General features: G+C 37.2%; 1 long non-coding RNA gene across 1 annotated transcript in view; it reads right to left on the reverse strand.

Moving 5' to 3' along the window:
• The window catches only part of LOC109380423 (uncharacterized), a 144,443-nt gene that overhangs the window by 99,332 nt on the left and 32,294 nt on the right, over nt 1-12,817 (reverse strand). Inside the window, exon 2 of the long non-coding RNA XR_002123469.1 lies at nt 284-393. This is a non-coding gene — a long non-coding RNA (uncharacterized LOC109380423). The remainder of the gene's footprint in view (nt 1-283; nt 394-12,817) is intronic.

Genomic DNA, 12,817 nt, shown 5'->3' on the forward strand with positions numbered 1-12,817 from the left:
TTCTCGAAGAATTCTGAATAATATCTTCAAGAATAATTCTGGAAAACATGTATTACATTTTACCAAAAACGCTTGTGATTTAAAAAAAAAATCTATTTTTTTATAAACTGCTTCCAAAAATCAGAGCTAAAATCACTTAGAAGCCAAATTTAAATAGGAACAGTGATGCACTGGTGTTTCTACATAAAGAATGGGAATTTTAAATAGTTCTAAGACCAGAAATGAGAAAGAGCATCCGTAACTATACCGATCTTGAAATGAATATTTTAGGAGTTGGCATTACCTGGTATTTGCTGTGGATTCTTTCCGATGGCCACTGGTGGAAGATAATACTACAAGTCAAGCCTCACTCAGTGTTTTCAATGTCCAAGGCGCCTAATTTCTAATTTTAATCTGCAAAACATTCCAGTGAAGTGAGAACGTTATTACTACTGTTTTACAGATGGGGAATTTGAAGAACAAAATTTCGTTAATGACCAAGTTTATACAACTAGTTAGAGGCAGTCCATCCTGCGCTAGAGTCTATTTTCTCATTTTGTTTGTCCGCTTCAACTTAGAAAAATCACAAATCAAACTACATTCCTAAATTGTGGGCTACCACAATGTAACCTTATAAGATTTTGATTTTCATGTTTGAAATAGCAGTTCTGAGACTATAAATTTAAATACATTTGGAACCATAATCACTGATTTTCTTTAAAATGAATTCATCTAATGTTATAAATGAGATATGCACACTATGGTTAGCATTTCTGTTCATACACTTTTTTCTATGTATTCTTGTTCTATTTTATAAGTACCAAATTTACTTGAAATCAAAGTATTTCGAATGGGTTCTCCACAAGGTTGTACTCAGGGTCCGTTTAATACACACACAAACCAAAAACTGCCAGTGTAAAGCCACACATGTATTTCAAATAATATCTTTTTTTATCATTGTTTTTGTTGGCACTGGAAATGTTCTCAGTCCTACATAGAGGTGGCAGCTTCAGTATATCTGTGACGTAATCATCCCACGGAGGACATGTACCATTGAAGTGATACCTCAGGTTTTCTCAGCTTTAAAATATATTCCCAAAGATCTAAGAAGGTCAAGCAGGAGGACGGGGGCCAGCTGCTTCCCGCCCCCCCCCCCCCCCCCCCCAGCCTGCAGCGTGAGCCTCGTGGGGCTTCTCGCTCTGAGCTCCCCCGAGGCCCAGCCGTTCTCCTCGGAGGGAGACTGCCAGCTGGTGTTCTCTGTATGGGTTCCAGAAGGAGGAGGATAAAGTGGCACATTGGGTGACATTGTTTATTTTTATTACTAGTTTCAGGTGTACAAAACAGGTAATAGTTAGACCTTTACGCCCCTCACAAAGTGATAACCCCCCTCCCCCAATCTACTACCCCTGACATCGTATAGAGCTGTTACAATTCCACTGACTCTATTCCTTATGCTGTACTCCACATCCTGTGATTATATATACATAAAATTATAGTTGACATTATTATTCAGCTTCAGCGTCAGGTGTACACTGTGGTGGTCAGGCATCTACACCACCCATGAAGTGGTCTCCCTAATAAGACAAGTGTCCATTTGACTCCCTACAAAATATTTACAACATTATTGGTTATAGTCCCCGAACTGTCTTTCATATCCTGTGGCAATACTGTAGTTACTTATTTATGCTAATACCTTCTCCCTCATCCCCACTCCCCTCCCAGCTAGCAACCATCGGTTTTTTCTCTGTGTCTCTGAGAATATTTGTTTAGTTTGCTCATTTATTTATTCTTTAGACTGCACATATAAGTGAGATCATATGGTATTTGACTTTCTCTGACTTATTTCACTTAGCATAATAGTCTCTATGTCCATCCATATCGTTGCAAATGGTACGATTTCATTCTTCTTTATAGCGGAGTAATACTCCATTGTGTAAATGTACCATAGTTTATTAATGTAGTCGTCTGCCGATGGGCATTTCGGTTGTTTCCAAGTCTTGGCTATTGTGAATAGCGCTGCAATGAACATAGGAGTGCATATATTTTTTCGGATTAACATTCTGAATTTCTCTGGATAGATACCCAAGAGTGGAATTGCTGGGTCATACGGTGGTTCCATTTCCAGTTTTCTGAGATACCTCCATACTGATTTCCATAATGGCTGCACCAGTCTGCAGTCCCACCAGCAATGCACCAGGGTTCCCTTTTCCCCACGGCCTCGCCAGCACTTGTTGTTTGTTGATCATAGCCATTCTGACAGGTGTGAGGTGGTATCTCATTGTGGTTTTCATTTGCATTTCTCTGATGATTAGTGAGGTTGAACATTTTTTCATATGTCTGTCAGTCATCTGTATGTCCTCTTTAGAGAAATGTCTCTTCATTGTTGTTTAAGCCACTGAAAACTTAGGGTTGTCTGGTAATGACCGATATGTATGCTATTTATACTTTTTTACTCTAAGTCTCATTTGCTGATTTGGGTATCTCAATTTTTATGGTGTTGGATTTCTTTTTTTTTTTTTTTTTTGCCTCAAATATCAGTTGCTTATTTGCTGTATTTTCTTAGCTTTAATGACTCTTTATCTCTGATGAGGGGTTGTAGCCAAATGGTAGCAGCACTGGTCTTGGGAGAACGAGTGAGCCTGATGCGTGCGTTCCCCTTGGGTGTAAGCTATGTGGGCGCACCGCCCCATCATGTGCCCCGAACTCTGAAAATGCCCACCCCACTGGGTGGTGCTCAGTTCTTCAGTCGGGCGGCCAAGAGAGGATCGGAGACCCCCTTTTCTAGTTCATTCCTCTGTCTTCGTTGTAACTTGGTGTTACTTTGGGCTCTTTTCTGCTGCTTTCTCAATCCCCAGGATGTACATTCAGAGCCTTTCTCAGGTTTTGAAAGCAGTTTTCAAAATTTAACCCCAGAGTAAGTGTAACAGCTGCTTGCTGTTCGTGACAAGGTGAGTACAGCGGCCATCTGTCCGGGCTGAATTCCTAATTCATTATCCTGACAATCGGTCCTGAACCCCCAGCTCCCTTTGTGCAGCTGCCTCTGAACTGGAGTGTTTTTGGATTCCATTTTCCTCTCTAGCAGCTTCTTTCTAAACACGCTTTGACCTGTGGCATCTCCGCTCCTCCATCAGCAATAGGATTCCATTTGCCTTCTGTGTTCCGAGTTCTTCAAGAGTTTTGTTCTGCTGATGGCGCACTTTTCTAAGTTTCCAGAGCTACTGTGCATGCACTCTGTTATTTCATGGCATTTCTATAATTTTAAGATATTCTTAGTGAAAAGGGTGGAAACACAAGACACTGATCCCTCTTACTTTAATTGCTCATTTGTATTCCTATTTATAACTTTTCCATGTTATCATTCATGCTTTAAATGACATATTCAAACAGAGTGGCCAAGTATAAAGTTAAAGTAAATTATAATTTTTTATGGGTAGGGGCTCATACCTACTAGTGGGCATATATTCACTGGGCAACGAATTAGCAATTGTGGAACTTTTTTTTTTTAAATACTTAACTTTGATTATCGCATTATGTAATTAAAATGCTGCCAGAGAAATCTAATCCAATCCCCTTCTTTTCACAAATAAATAAACCATAAATCAGGGAGTGAAATTACTTACACGAGGACATCTACTGAGCTTTCCCAGGGTCAGGCCTGGAATGTGGCCTTTTTAGTCGACGTCACTTTTGTAAAAATTCCTATTTCACTACCTCATTGATTATTGGGTGGATAAGCTGCCATATGTGAGAGCATGGAAAATTAAGTTTCACAGAAAATGAACTTTAAAATGGGCAAATGTGATTCTTTTGAGATTTTATGTATATCCCAGGCGTACCAAAACCTGTATACAAGTGGACACTTTGGTCAGCGTTGCTCAAGCAGTAGGTCATCATTATCAGAAGTGTCTGGATGCTGATGGGAACCACTTTGAGCACCTCTTGTCATTGCAGAAGTCAAACGTGACTTGTATTCATCTTTTGTTATCAGTATATATTATTATAATTTTAATAGTTTTCCTCTATTAAAACATGTGTACACTTTTTTTGCACCCTCTGTATATATGTAAGAAATATATGTATATGTTTCTTAGAAATATATGTATATATTTCTTACATATATATGTATATTTGTATATATATATATATAATCTGAAAAAAATACATACATAATACTATAGACTTAAATTAAGTGTTTCTCCAACTGAATAACAATACAGACAATTGGCTGAAACTTCTATTTCTCTTTGCCTTTGGAACCTGAGTTTCAATTAATGGCTATCATTTAATTATTCATGATAAATGAACATCTTTAATGGGATGCTCATGGAAACACATTGTGCACCCATTTATTTTATAATTACAAGAGTTTTTAATTTTTTTCATGTTATGCCAGGCAAGAAAATACATTCTTGACCAAAGAAAGGGACGTATATTTTTTCTATGAATCTCTAGTACCTCTTATATATATCTTTTGGGTCATAACACACATTCATATGTTCTTTAGATATGAAATTATGCATTGTACTTGCATATTCATTCGCCCTTTACAATGTATCTTTTCGGAACCAATGTCTTCACCAAATCCCACAAGAAATATTGGCTAATGTTATAGAGGAAATTTTATCCTCCTCCCATGCCCTTAAACTTAGAAGAAGTATTTCTGATAGGGGAAAAGCATTGCAATAGTTTGGGGTACACAAGTTTCAAGAGAGATGAAAAAAATTTATTAGAGGCGTAATTGATATGTACAGGAAAAAAAGCTATTTTGTAGAAGAAATAAATGTAAATTTTCTCAAATTTTCTTCTAAGTTGTCAATCAACAGCATACAAGGCCTATAAAAGTTGACAAAATCAAACTATGGACACTGAACTAGATATATTCCACTAGCATTTAAATATTAAAATGTTTCATAGATGAAATCTATGAGTTTAAGTTTACTTCCTCAAATGCAATCTACAGGCAATTCAGAGTACATGTAATGTTTGGGCATCTGAGGGCATAATTAGATTAGCCCAAAGTTTAGCTGCTAATATAAAGCCCTGAATTCAGTCACCTTGCGACTTTAAAATGTTTCAAGGTTATTTTACTAATGAGTGTGAAAATAAGATGCTGTTCTATTTATTAATCCATTTGTGTTGTCTTAAACTCCTGGTAGTTTTAACAAAATGTTTGCATTTCCAGAAAAGTTTCAGACACAGCATACAAATTCTGAAAGAATGTTACACGTAGCATGCTTCAATTAAAACTAAATCAGAAGAGATGTATCTAATGCAAGTTAAATCATTACTTGAACTATGGTTACTTCTTACTAGTAATTCCAAACTCTTCTTTGTGCATAAGAATACAGAGTGCCGACTCCCCACTTTTATGATTTCAAGGAAATGTAATTAAATGCAGTATCCAGTTTTCTTGCTACTATTAACTATTGCTAATTAACATACTTGTACCCGCCCCCAAATCAAAGATATGCTGTGCCTGAGTTCATCTTCTCACTAAAAGGATTATTTACTCCAAACTGAGTCAAGAGTTGTGTTCTTTAATCTCCAAAGGGGAAGAAAAATTATAATATCAAAATGATTTAGTATGAAGGATTCAAATTGCTATTTCAAAATGAATGCATGAGGCCTAGTGGAACCTCCACCAGTGAACCAAATAGAAAAGCATTACAATCAACTATTGGGACAGAAAGATTCATGGAGATTTTTATCCATCTCTTCTGCTAAAACATTGGTTGGAAATAAAAAGCATAATGTACTTCTTCCTCTGATGAGGACTGAAACCATAAAAGATTGCTACATTACTAGCAATAACTTTTGAAGGCAAATATCATTTATATTCAGCGTATCAGAAATAAGACATAAATGTATTCTGAAAGTGAATCAATGTTACTTTAACTAAAATTAAAAGATGAGGGGGATGAAAAACATCATTTTTTAACTTAACAGTCTGCAGTGTATCAATAATGTATGTGAATAACTAAGTAAACTTTGCATTCCCAGTTCAATTGGATGTAGGGCCCGAGCTCAGAGGATCTTTAGAATAATGAACATACTCTGTATGACACTATAATGACACATACATGTCATTATACTTTTTCCAAACTCCCAGAAGGTACAACAGCAAGAGTGAACCCTAAGGTAAATTGTGGACTTTGGGCGATGATGACGTGTCAATTTGGGTTCATCAATTGGAACAAATGTACCATCTGGGGCGGGTGTAGATAGTGGGGGAGGCTGTGCATATGTGGGGCTGGGTGTGTGTGTGTGTGTGTGAATTCTGTACCTCTCTTTGAATTTTGCTATGGACCTAAAACTACTCTAAAAATGAATTCTTAAAAGTATGAGGACAAATATTTTATTTGTAAGTTTAATGAAGAAATTAAGTGGTTAAGCATACTTGGAGGCCTACAATTCAATACCGGGGGTGCCAAAACAAATGTATACACATGACCTGTATTCATCTTGTTATCGGTATATATTGAGTATTGCAGTTTTCATATAGTGTTTTGCTTTCTTCAAATGTGTATACATTTTTTTGGCACCCTCTGTAAGTGTCTGAACGTGTGTGTGTATATCCGCACAATTTCTATGTCACAATTCTTCGATGGAAAACATGGCAAACTTATTTTTGGGATTCTATGAGTATTTTAGTGTCAGACCAGGCTGGAACTCAAAAAGTCACCCAGAATTTATCACATCAAGTCTGAGTAGTTAAATCTAAAATGCCCCCCCGCCATTCCTATACAAATATTGGCACCTTTCAGGGTAGGTGGTAAAAAATGACTCAACTCTTGTCATCGAAGGCAGCTCTCAGCTATAGAAAGGGTAAATGTTTAGATTTCAAGTTTCAGCTCTATCACTTAGTAGTCGCGTCCAACTGTTTAAATCACGAATGTATCTGACCTTCAGTCTTTTTATCTAGAATGAGGACCAGTAACATCCCACTTTCAATGTTGTTCATAATAAAAATAGCTAAAGCTGACTGCATACTGCCTGTGTGTACAGCACTGTGCCTTACAGGCACTCCGTGTAATTATCAAGACAGTCCTTCGGCGTCATTATTAGTCCTTCACCAGTGAAAGACCCGGGGACCGGTGAGATTAGGCAAGTTGCCCACAGTCACACAAAAATTTTTTTCCTTTTCATTTGGTCCTTTAGAGTTGTTAGGAATGAATTAATCTCATTACTGTAATTGTTCTACATCATCTAAATCTAATTATAAACCATCAAGTTTGTTTAAAAACATCATGACATATACATGTAACCATATAGTCTTGTTTCATTTTCCCATGCCTCAAGCACACCCCATTGTGTGTGTGTGTAAATGCATGATCACATGTAAAGCACTGTCAGTAGCGTTCCATGGATGATTTGGGAACAGCTCTCAAAAATGAAGACAGAGCAATAGAAGGATCTAGCTATATCCTTGGCTTATCTGATGGAAATGAGTCCATTTATTCACCCAATTCTCATAATTGTTATTACCCCCCAAAACAATAGGCAATAAGATGTGTTATATTTGTCAGGGAAGCATAAATAGAAAGTTTTTGTTATTTTTTAAGTGACAAAAATAAATACTCTTCTGTGAGAAAAAAAAAATCAACTGTTTTGCTATAATTTTCTTTGAATATTGTGTTTGGAGTTTTGAAAATAATAATCCATATAATCACTGTTGAATTCCAAAGACAATTCTGCATGTGGTGTTGCCATACTAAAATGGAATAAAATGTTAATTATTGCAAATTAGTTCATGATTAACACAATAACGTAGAAGGAACTGGCAACAATACAGTGATAATTTAATTTTTATTTAAATTCTTATAATCCTTTAGTTTTACACCATACTTTCTTAACCTATTTTTAGATTTTCTTTTGGGCTTGGAAATTGGTGGGCTCAGTAAAACCATCGCATATATCTTAATAATAGAAAATGTTTTAATACAACTATGCACACTCCTTGGCCGCATGCCTTATCAGCTAGACAATTAGAAGCGCACTGGACAGCCCCAAGGCTTCCTGATTAGTACTTTAAACTAGAATTTTATGACTTTCATGCTCTGAGTGTCTGCACGGGTGTGTTGTTGACAGAGCAGCTTACCAACCTCTGACAAAGGGGCACCCTCTGTGAACCCAGAATTATGAGGCGTTCAACAAGGTGACGTGAACTCATCTGAGAACGTTAATAAACAAGGACATTTTCTAAAAAAAATAATCTTTTTATGTAAGAAATTATAAATAAGGTTGAATTCGGTAACTGATTATGTCACAATGGAAGTAATTGTTACAGAACAAATATAAATAACATCAATTCACATTGAGCATATAAGTACCGATTTCTTGAGGCTGCCACCTTTCTCTAATTAACTCTAACAATAGTGCACAGAGAGCAGATGACAGAATAGCTATTATGTCTTTTTTTTTTGTTGTTGTTTTTTAATCGCACAGACACAAGCACCGAGAAACAAAATATTTTTAATGGATGAAGAAAATTGTCTGAATACAAAAAAATATATTGTAAAGTTAAAAATCAAGACTAGACGCAGTAAAAATGGCATAATATCAGTGGTACCTTTTCTCTTTTGACTGAGAGATACCTTTGATAGTCTCATTTCAAAGAAAGAAATGACTCCCACCCCATCTGGTCTCCCTGTCTTTTTTCTCTTCCCCCTACCTCCCTTCAGCAAAATACAAACTGCAGGAAAATGATTTCATTGCACTGGACATATATTTACTACACAAGCTCAAATCTGAAGCCAAACTTTGTAAGGATTAGCTATCGCTCTTGGTTATTCAGAAAAATGAATGACCACTTTCTAAAAAATTGAAGTCAATTGAAAACGTGGTTGTAAATTAAAGCTCAGTTTTGCTCAACCACTAAATTTTAATAAAAGACTTCCAGTGAGTGGAATAAGAAAGGGATGTTTGGGCTTTGTCTTTCACCTGGAAATGCACACATTATCTTTGAGACTCAGTCAATTCTGAAATTTGCTTTTGATGGAAATGTATAATGCAAATGCTTTCTCACTAGAGTGTTTATTGATAAGTGGAACCTGTGCCCCGTCACAGCTCTTGTTTATCCACTACAGGCTTGTTCAAAACAATATGGGCATTTTTCTGCATTCCTTGAGTTCAATTCAAGTTGCACCTTGGCTGTATTCTTTAAGTATTCTTTAAGTAAAGCAAGACATAGGGCTCTGGAGTAAGCCAGGACAGAATAAGAAATGCATTTTTGAGCATTAAAATTCTCAAAGCAAAATCATATTTAGTGGGATCTGCCCTTTTCCTGCTTCTGTTCTGCTGCCAAAGCTGCGAAGACTTTGACAGTCTTGGCTGAATCCCATAGAAGACTCCAGACATAACAGCACCATTTACTCATCAACAAATGCGTAGCATGTGTTCACCAAGTGCCATTAGTTGTGATGTGCTAACTGCTGGGGATACAGCAGTGATGAAGACACATCCGAATCTTGCCCTTATGGGACTTACTTAGGAATAAAATAAGGAGATGAGTACGGGAGGTGTGGGCTGTGAGAGCTGCTGTAAAGAAAACAGTCATGGTAATAAAAGAGAGGCCACAGGTTAGGGAGCTATTTAAGGAGGGAAGCCAGTCTTTGCAGGCAATGAATGCCTCAGATGACACCTGAGGATAAAAGAGATCAGGCGTGTTCCCGAAAGAGGGAATCTATGAGTAACATCCTAAACAGAGAAGCCAGAGCAAAAGAGAATTCCCTCTTGGGTGTAATGAATTGGAGAAGTTTAGGGAATAGCCAAGTGGGAATGCTAGAAGCAGTTGGATAGAAACAATCTGGAGTTCAGCAAAGACAGCTGTGGTTGGCATAGATGTTGGACGGTCATTATCACCCAGACTGTTTAAGAATGTGGAGCAGGATGGTCTACAGAACACGAGAGGAATGATGCCCAAATTTAGTGACCTGACTGTGAAAAAGGAAGCAAAAAAAAAGAGTCTGTCATGGAGTGCCAAGTGCAAAAACAAACGAACAAACAAAAACCATGAAAGATATGGAATAGGCGTGTTTCAAGAAAGGAGTAAGTAACTCTGGCAAGGGTTGCTGTTAGGGCAACAAGAAGAAAAGCATTTCATTGGATCAGGCAACAAAATCCAAGTGGGTTTGAAGCCATAGAAAAATGAGTTGCAGACTGAATTTAAACTCCATTTCTAGAAGCACAAGGGCTAACTTTCTTCCTTGACCTTACTGCTAAAAATTCTAAAAAATCTGAAACATAAGGGGGGAAAAAAAGGTCAAATACCATATATACATACACACACACACACACACACACACACACACACACACACACGATGCCCCCAAGATCGAGAGACAGATATACAGTCAGCAGGCGAGGTGTGGAGGACATACAAACTCTCTACTAAAATTCCCAATTTCTCTTTAAATCTCAACTATTCTTAAACACACACAAAACAGAGTTCATTTAAAAAATAATAAAAACTCTTTAAAAGGTGGAAAACAGTTAGTGTTGGTAAGGCTGTTAGGGAACCTCGTAGGGTACTTGTGAGAGAGCAAGTTGGTTTCGACCCTTGGTTTGAACTGGAAGTACCTTCTAAAGCTGCACACACGTTGTGTCCTGTGTCTCAGGAATCCTCCTCCTAGTGTACACCCAACACAGACGCACACATACGTTTACCAAAAGATGCATACAAATAGGGGCACTCTTTGCAAAGCCACAAACCAGAAACTGTGCTGATGCCCATCCGCGGTAGAATAAACTTACACACACAGTGAGATGCTTTTCAGCCCACTGAGGTGAGGAACATGGGGGAACTGCACCGAATGAAATGGTGAAAGAGAATAGACATGAAAGAGTCATCACCCGGGCAGGACTAGAAAAGCCAAACCACAAGAAGAGAATAAAAAGGCCAGAGTCAAATCCACACATTGATGGAAACTTAATTTATGACCAAGCTTGCATTATTGTATTTGGTAACATATGGATTTTTCAATAAATAACCTGGGATTATTGGTTATCCAATATGGAAAAAATGGAATTAGGTTCCTATCTCACATTCTCACAGAAATCAATCTCAGATAAATTAAACCTGTAAAGGTTCAGGAAAAACCTTTGCTTTTAGAATAAAACACAAAAATGCATAGAACCAGGATAGGAACATATGTCTTAAAACAAACAAACAAAGTATTTCTTAAAACGCAAAAATGAATTAAGGACAAGTTTGATCAATTTACTATATTAAAATTAAGAATTTACATTGACAGAATGACCTCCCCTCCAAGGAAAATGAAAACAGATGCTGCAAACTGGAATAAAATATTTACAATACATGCAATATTGGATGTTACCTTGAATATATAAAATGTTACAAAGCAATATGAAAAAGTCAAACAACCCAACATACCAGTAAATAACATGAACAAGTAATGCTCTGATAAGAGAAAATGTATACTAACTAAAATACTAGGATATTTTATACCAACATTTTTTGGGGGAAAAAAGGTAATACCAAACATAAATGAGGATATACAGCAGGAGCGATTTCTAAGCAGTGGCGGTGCTGGGGACAACCCTCCCCCCAAATACAGAAAGATAAATAGAGCAGTAAAGGCATGTAGCTGTATACAGATAGATAGAGATTAGAGGTATGGCTACAGATTAAATGTTTGTAGACACTGAAAACTGGCTACATGCCACAAAGTGCCTTACTCTTTCATATGGACATTTATTTAGCAAAGAATCTTGCCATGATTTTGAAAATATCAACAGCCTTTTAAGATTCCAACAGTAACTTAAAAAGCAATTATTTGACACCAACAACATTCGCCTAATTGTTAAGAATTAGAAGATGGTACAAGATGTTACCATTTCTATCCAGTTGGAGTTTGAAAGCACATAACTGCTATTTATTCCACAACCTGCTTCATAATAAAAATGAATACTTGTGATGTTGAATTTTATTTAATTCCACAGAAGTTCTACTTCAGTTTTCTTCCTTTAATCTCAGCCTCAAGCAAATTTGACTGTTTCAGTGGCTGGGATTTTCCCAAATGTCTGGCTTTGAGTGGTGTTTCCACCCATATCTGATTGTAGAGGAAGAAAGTTAGGGTTTGGTAAGGTCCCTGTCTATATAAACCAGCGGTTCTCAAACTGTGGGTCGCGACCCCTTTGGGGGTCAAATGACCCTTTCACAGGGGTCTCCTAAGACCATCGGAAAACAAAAGGATATTTACATTACGATTCATAACAGTAGCAAAATTACAGTTATAGAGTAGCAACGAAAATAATTTTATGGTTGGGGGTCACCACAACATGAGGAACTGTATTAAGGGGTCGTGGCATTAGGAAGGTTGAGAACCGCTGATGTAAACAGAGCCACTCTCCAAAGTATGTTCATGGTGAATCCCCTCTGGTTTTGCTTTGCCCCAGGCTCCAGACTCTTAGGTATCACGCCTATTTATCTCAAACTGAATTCAGAATTTCCTTAAATTAATGTAAAAGATCTTTATCTAACATATATTTGCATTACAAAAAAGCTTGTAATTCATAGCAAGAATCTAGATTTAGTAATCTAAAGTGCTGACCTCTACTATTGTGCAAAATATGTCCTAAGTTTCGGTGGTTAGGCTAAACTGGGAAAGCAGGTGGGGGTGGGGGGGTGGGGAGAGTGTGTGTGTGTGTATTCATAAGAGTTTGCACAAAAGTGGACTGACAGAAGTTATACTTGCCCCTGAAAATGATGAACAAAAATCAGCTCAGTCAGGCTGACCTGGTGCACCTGGAGACAAAGTAAATAGTCAGAATCGAAGAGGGATCGATTCAGAACAGCAGGCCTGTTCAGACAAGCAGC

This window comes from Hipposideros armiger, unplaced genomic scaffold (genome assembly GCF_001890085.2).
Source record: "Hipposideros armiger isolate ML-2016 unplaced genomic scaffold, ASM189008v1 scaffold_37, whole genome shotgun sequence".
NCBI lineage: Eukaryota > Metazoa > Chordata > Mammalia > Chiroptera > Hipposideridae > Hipposideros > Hipposideros armiger.